This window comes from Hibiscus syriacus, unplaced genomic scaffold (assembly GCF_006381635.1).
Source record: "Hibiscus syriacus cultivar Baekdansim isolate YM2019G1 unplaced genomic scaffold, ASM638163v2 tig00110945_pilon, whole genome shotgun sequence".
In the NCBI taxonomy this organism is placed as follows: domain Eukaryota; kingdom Viridiplantae; phylum Streptophyta; class Magnoliopsida; order Malvales; family Malvaceae; genus Hibiscus; species Hibiscus syriacus.
The window spans coordinates 26,542-34,925 of NW_024062926.1; positions in this window are offsets into that span (position 1 = coordinate 26,542).

An 8,384-nucleotide genomic window follows, 5' to 3' on the forward strand; every position below is an offset into this window, starting at 1 on the left:
ATAGGGGGGCCTCTTTAACGATAGGAGTGGACTCTTGAGGGATGACAGGCGAGTCGGGCTTCTTCTTGCGGTGTCTTCGCACTATTGGGGTGTACGGAGACTTAATAACACGTGCACGCTGTCTGATGCATGAACTTCGTCGTGCAAGCATAACCCGACGTAAAGCATCCACTCTATCGGGCCGCTAAATAATTAAATACAAAAATCAGTAAATAAACAGACATGATATTTAAACAGTGAAAACAAAGACAAATATGTTTCAAACTTGCATTGTATTCACCCAAGTCATTATTCTATCATAGTTCACAAAATGCATCAGATAACAAAGAAAAATATGTTTCAAACTAATACCCTGAAGTTAGTATTTGTCTTTGTTTTGTCTATTGGTTGAAGTAATGCAATCCATTCAAGTTTCAATTTGCAGAAGAAGAAATAGTTTACTTTCGCAACACGAAACTTAAAATCGCAACGCGAAATGAAAATCGCAACGACAGAATCGCAATGCGAAATGAAAATCGCAACGAGAGAATCGCAAGCGAAATGAAAATCGCAATGCGATTTTGGTTTCGCGTTGCGATTTTGTCGTTGCGATTTTGGTTTCGCGTTGCGATTCTGTCGTTGCGATTTTCATTTCGCGTTGCGATTCTCTCGTTGCGATTTTAAGTTTCGTGTTGCGAAAGTAAACTATTTCTTCTTCTGCAAATTGAAACTTGAATGGACTGCATTACTTCAACCAATAGACAAAACAAAGACAAATACTGACTTCAGGGTATTAGTTTAGCAGAATTGGCAGCAACCGAACAAATTTACTTTCAACCAAAAGACAAAACAAAGACAAATACTATTTCACAGTGTTAAAGAATACACAGTTTAGCAGAATTGGCAGCAACCGAACAAATTTACTTTCAACCAAAAGACAAAACAAAGACAAATACTATTTCACATTGTTAAAGAATACACAGTTTAGCAGAATTGGCAGCAACCGAACAAATTTACTTTCAACCAAAAGACAAAACAAAGACAATACTATTTCACAGTGTTAAAGAATACACAGTTTAGCAGAATTGGCAGCAACCGAATAAATTTACTAAGCAATCTAAGTGAAATGGCTAATCTAAGTGAAATTACGAGTAAATTTATCATTAAGTTAAATATGGAAAATATTAAACTTACCTCGTTGCGTAGAGTATGAACCTCATTCTGCAACGATACTATCATCTCACGTAGAGCGGCAACCTCACCACGTAAAGTTGACACCTCCACACGCCATGCACCATCGTTATCGCGTAGAGTACCGATCTCCTCACGCAAGGCATTGACCTCATCACGTAACTCATCCCGTGGAGGTGGAGAACAAGGAGATAAATGTCGTGGCCTCTTTACCGGTCGCCTATCATGAGGTGATGGTGGAGAAGAGGCTCGATGATGTGACGGGATAGGTGATGGCTCTCGTTCTAGAGGTGTATAGTCGGGTCGATCGGGTGATGGCTCTGGGTGAGGTGATGGCTCTCGAATTGGAGGAAGTGGATGCTGCTCATCATCCGTGCCATCAAAAAAACTCTGACTAGCTTGCCACCAATCAGTGGCAAGCTCTTCCTCCGTGGGTGTCAGTCTTTGTAATGGAATGTTGGCCTCCTAACAATATAAAAACTCAAACAAAGTGAAACGTCTACTATTAATAACTTGTTTATATATTATATGAAAGTATTTGTGTTAACTTACATTATTATTGTCGCATATGGTATTAAGTCTTCCCAATCCAACAGATTTTTCCTCTTCCAGGAAATAGCCCTGGGAATATCATTTGACGTTTTTATTGCATATGTACGCATGCTGGGGAAAGCCTCGAATATCCAAATCTACAAACAATATAATAACAAAATTAGTAATTGTTAAATAATTAATTATAATTTTAGAAACATTATATAGAAATTCTTACCTTAAAGGCCCAAACAAAGCCTGACAAAGTGTATTTCGACCCATCGCCACGTAAACTTTTGCGGTCATCAAAGGCAGTAGACAACTTAGTCCAGGTAGCTTTCCATATATACGAACCCCACGGAAACAGATTCCATGCATTCAGGTCCTCTACCAATATTATTAGCTCCCGAGGAATAGGTTGTCTGGCCTCTCTGCCTAAAAAGCCGGCATACACAAGTAGTAGAAGGCATACTCGGACAACATCGACGTCATCCATCCGAGTGAAACCAGCTTTCTTATTAAACAATTTCATCAGGTTGTCGACGTGTAGGTTCGGCTTCTCCATTGACTCATCCGGAAAAACCCGGGATAACCATGATGGGCGGGCGATATGACGAGTGTACCGACCTACATCATCGTGTCCGAATCGTAGACCAGTGATTAAGCAGAACTCCTTCCGCCCAAAACAAGTATACGCTGGTGGAAAATGAAACCATATCTCTTCCTCACCACGTTGTATACTGTCGGGTAGATTTGATGTCATGGTCTGAAGCCACAAATGGGTCAAATTAGCATCTCCACACGGATGCTGTACTCTCAGCCATGGCCCGAAGCAGGTTTCCTCAAACAATTGTCTTTGTGCAGGTGAAAGCTTCGAAGCAATTGTAGTGGCTAGGCTAACTTTATTCCTTAATGTCAATGAAGCCGAAAAAAATTTCTACAAAAACAATAAACATACCAAGTTAGATATACCAAAAACTACACTGTGAAGATATACCAAAAACAATAAACATAAAAAGTAGTAGTTTATTCTTGAAACTAAAATTTGCAACACTGTTTTGTCTTTTGGTTGAAATGAAAATCGCAACGAGAGAATGACTGTCGCAACGAGAGAAATGAAAATCGCAACGAGAGAATCGCAACGCGAAATGAAAATCGCAACGAGAGAATCGCAACGCGAAATGAAAATCGCAATGCGATTTTGGTTTCGCGTTGCGATTCTCTCGTTGCGATTTTCATTTCGCGTTGCGATTCTCTCGTTGCAATTTTCATTTTCTCGTTGCAGATAGTCATTTTCACGTTGCGATTTTCATTTATCTCGTTGCGACTCTTCTGCAAATTGAAACTTGAATGGATTGCATTACTTCAACCAAAAGACAGAACAAAGACAAAGACAAATACTAACTTGAAAATCGCAACGAGAGAATAGCAACGCGAAATGAAATCGCAACGAGAGAATCGTAACGCGAAATGAAATCTAAGTGAAATGGTTAATCTATTATTGAAATGACCAGTAAACTTATCATCAGTTTCAATATGAAAAACCTACAATAATGCAAAAATTTCAAAATAAAAATAATTAAAAAAACTAACCCTCGGAGTTGATTTTCCATTTCTGAATATTGTGAGGGATTTCTGACCGTGAATGGTTGTGAGGGATTTCACCGGAGATGGGGACGAAAATCTTCGGAGATGGGGACGGATTTCGCCGTAGAGAGTGAGAGATGGAGATGGGACTGAGTTGTGATTTTAGGTTTTAGGTTATGAGTTGCGATTACGGGATTTTGTCTTAATATTCGTTTTTGTAATTTGAAAATAAAATACGCGTAGCGATTATAATGGTGCTTTAAAAATCGCGTTGCGATTTACGGATACGCGTAGCGATTTTACATATTGTCGTTGCGATTTACGGATACGCGTTGCGATATACGGATACGCATTGCGATTTACGGATACGCGTTGCGATTTACGGATACACGTTGCGATTTACGGATACGCGTTGCGATTTATGTGTTCGCGTTGCGATTTTCATATTCGCGTTGCGATTCTGGAAAATCGCAATGCGAATTTGTACTATCGCATTGCGATTTTCAAGAATCGCGTTGCGATTTTGGAAACTGATTTGCGATTCTGGGGATCGCGTTGCGATTTTTATTTCGCGTTGCGATTTTGTTGGTCATTTTGGCAAATCCAAAAAAAGTTGGTTAAAATCGTATATTATAAGGCATTTTTGGTCACTGAGGCGATTTTCTCATTATTTTAACCCATTATATTAAAGTTATGTGGTTGTAAGAGTATTATATTAAAGTGGGATTGTAAGAGTATTATATTAAAGTATATAAATATTTATTAAACCCATTAATAATAAAATATTATTATTGTTATTAATAGTTTAACACTTGGGCCACATGTGATATACTGGCTAACGGAAATATTGTTCATTAAACAATCTAAATGGTTCAACGAAAATATTGTTCATTCTAGAGGTCTTAGGTTCGAACAACTGGATCTGTAAGCTGTGTGTACGTTATTAATTATTAAGAAAAATTCTAAATCGATGATATATTGTAATTATCCTATACTATTTATAAAAAAATAATATTTTAAAATATATTATTAAAATACAATATACAACAAATAATATAAGTAACTATTGATTTTACGAACCTTAAACCCTAAAATATTTTGGTTGTTGCTGAAAACCTTTATAAATTCATGGTATGTTGAGGGAAATGAAAGTGGTAGAGGATGGTGATATCTACCATGATGGTGGTTACAAATTTGTTTTTTATAAGAAGAAATTGTTTGGATGTAGAATTGTTAGGGTTCAGGGTTTAAAGTCCAGGGTTTAGAGTTTTTAGCAAGAACTAAAATATTTTAGGGTTTAGGGTTTATGGTTCACAAAATCAATAGTTACTTATATTATTTGTTGTATATTGATTTTGTGAACCCTAAATCCTAAAATATTTTGGTTATTACTGAGAACCTATATAAATTCATGGTATGTTGAGGGCAATGAAAGGGGTAGAGGATGGTGATATCTACCATGATGGTGGTTACAAATTTGTTTTTATAAGAAGAAATTGATTGGAGGGAGAATGGTTAGGGTTTAGGGTTTAAGGTTTTTAGCAATAACTAAAATATTTTAGGGTTTAGGGTTTATAGTTCACAAAATCAATAGTTACTTATATTATTTGTTGTGTACTGATTTTATGAACCTTAAACCCTAAATATTTTTGGTTGTTATTGAAAACCTTTATCTACCAATCAATTTCTTCTTGTAAAATCAAATATGTAACCATCATCATGGTAGATATCACCATCCTCTACCTCTTTGTAAAAACAAATATGTAACCACCATTATGGTAGATATCACCATCCTCTACCCCTTTCATTGCCCTCAACATACTATAGATATATAAAGGTTTTCAATAACAACTAAAAATATTTAGGGTTTAAGGTTCATAAAATCAGTATACAACAAATAATATAAGTAACTATTGATTTTGTGAACCATAAACCCTAAACCTTTAAATTTTTTAGTTGTTGCTAAAACCCCTAAACCCTAGACTTTAAACCCTGAACCCTAACAATTCTCCATCCAAACAATTTCTTCTTATAAAAAATAAATTTGTAACCACCATCATGGTAGATATCACCATCCTCTACCACTTTCATTTCCCTCAACATACCATGAATTTATAAAGGTTTTCAGCAACAACCAAAATATTTTAGGATTTAGGGTTTGTAAAATCAATAGTTACTTATATTATGTGTTGTATATTGTATTTTAATAATATATTTTAAAATATTATTTTTTTTATAAATAGTATAGGATAATTACAATATATCATCGATTTAGAATTTTTCTTAATAATTAATAACGTACACACAGCTTACAGATCCAGTTGTTCGAACCTAAGACCTCTAGAATGAACAATATTTTCGTTGAACCATTTAGATTGTTTAATGAACAATATTTCCGTTAGCCAGTATATCACATGTGGCCCAAGTGTTAAACTATTAATAACAATAATAATATTTTATTATTAATGGGTTTAATAAATATTTATATACTTTAATATAATACTCTTACAATCCCACTTTAATATAATACTCTTACAACCACACAACTTTAATATAATGGGTTAAAATAATTATAATGATATGATAAAGTTTAAGAAGGTTGACTTTCTTAAAATATGTGCATTATGAGAACATATAAAATTGAGGGAATAGTATAATATGAATCATCATCCATGGGTGTTTCCAATAAATGATTATTTTCCAGCTACCTCCAACCGTGCATGCAGAACAACGCCGAGCGTGCATGGCGACCTTCAACAGACTGCATGGCGACCTACTTCTTCGCCCCGACTGCATGGCGACCAATACCTGCTTTGCCCCGACTGCATGACGACCAATCTCACCCCTGTAGCATTCGCACCATCTCAAGAATTAATTCTTGGAGAGTATTATGCTGTGAATAAATTTTTTTCACAGTATTATTACGTGAGTTCAGCCGAACTGCAGTGACACCGAAACTTACGCGGGAGGAAAACGATGTTGGAAATGGAAAAATGAGGGAAGATAAAGGGTATTTTGGTGATGCTATATAATTGAATGTTTGTAGTTGATAGATCGGATTTAATTTTTTTAAATTGAATTTTTAAGTACATTAATATGTATTATTAAAATTTAAGATAAATTACATATTTATTCATTCAATTATTTTTATAATTCTATATTAATCAGTTAATTATTTATCATAATAAAAATTATTTTAACTTTAAATATTTTTTATTTTTAAACTAAATACTTAATAAATTATTATTATTTTAATGTAAAATAATTTAATTACATCTAAAATTTAATTTTAATTATGTTTATATGTTACAAAGGAAAGTTACCGAGGCCACCAATACCAATAATATTGTATTACAGTGTAATGGGAAGAAAATGTTGCATTTTGATATTTTTGGTAAAACAAAAAAAAAGCAAGATTATGCTTTAAAAAGTGCTCGTGTTCAGCTTTGTATCCATCGAGCTACCTACGAAGTTGTATATAATATGAGTAAATTATAAACCATATATTATGTTAAAAAAATATTATACAGCATATGTACTATGTAGAGTATTTATTTATTTTTAATTTTTTTTATGTTCGAAACTAATATGAAAAAAATTATAATGATTCACCTTATGAATAAAAAATGTACTATAATTTAAATTTAAAAAAAAAGTTTGAAAATATTGAGATTTTAAAAAAAGCTTTTGATTAATAATTGAGAATTTAATAAGAGTTATGTATGTTTTGATGGAATATTTAGTAAGAATTTTTTTAAAATGTTGAGATCTCATGTATCATCTAAATTATGATTAATAAGATGTTTTATAAGTGAATTATCCTACATATATAATGCCCTCATGAGTCATTTCTATGTAGGTCTACAACATGATAGAGTGAGTTCAAGTATAGGATGTGTGTGATCGATATGTAGCAATGGTCTTGCATGGTGAAATATGCAAGTTTGGTTATATATGTAAGGTAAATAGGGTTTACGTAGTCAATCTACGTAATAATTTCGATAATAAAAGAAATATTATTTTCTAAAAAGAATAAATTCAATTTACCAAAAAAAGATTAAATTCAAATAGATATATTTATAAAATATATATGCATTGTTATTGTTAATAGCTAAAAAATTATGAACATATATTACCTTGTATTTATACTATTAAAAACATAAAATTGTTATTCTTATCATATTTTGTTTATTTTAAATAACCCATTATACCTTTTTTCCATTCTAAAACAAATTAGATTCGTGTTGATGATATTTTGATCTTTTATTTATTTATTTTAAAAGGAAATTTTGGGCTATCGATTAAACAAAACAAGCACAAAAAAATAGGTAAAAAAAAAATAGAATGGAAAGGAAAGAACCTTGTAATCTACGCTAAACACGGCCATGGCCTCATCCTCATCCACAAAGTTGAGAATCAAAAGTCGACGCGGTTTTTTCACCAAATAGTTTCCCATCGAATATTTATAAAATAGTTAATTAATTAACAATAAATTACTCAATCATAAGATTATTATGATTATTTATTAGTTGATAAACTAAATAAATTGAATTTTAAATTTTATTCTTACATATTACATTAATTTATAAAAGATTTTGTGTCGATATTGATTATGCATTGTAGTTTAACAAAAAATTATATTTTAAAATTGTATGCTAGTAAAAAATTGGCTTAAATATACAAAATGTGTTCAACGTATGTCCGTTTTTCTAGTTCAGTGTCTAACGTTTTTTTCGTTCAAGCTTGATGCTTAACGTTTCATTCCTTAACTCAAAATGGATCACGTCGTGACAGACTGTTAAGTTTGACCGTTAAAATTAAAAATGCCACGTTACATATTTTTAATATTAAAAAATAATTTTTACAAATAAAATAAATTAATTAAAATGAAAAAATAAACGTGTTTATTCTTAACCTAAACCCATTTTAGTCCCTTCAGCCGTCTCCTCTCTCAACTCTCTCATCTCCCTCTTGTTCCTCACAAGGGCAACCTCACTCAACAAGACCAACCAACCAAACGAGTTTCAGCCGCCGCCTTGGTGGTTCTTCTGACTCCTATTAACTCTGACCACAACTGAAAAACCCCTCTTATTCCC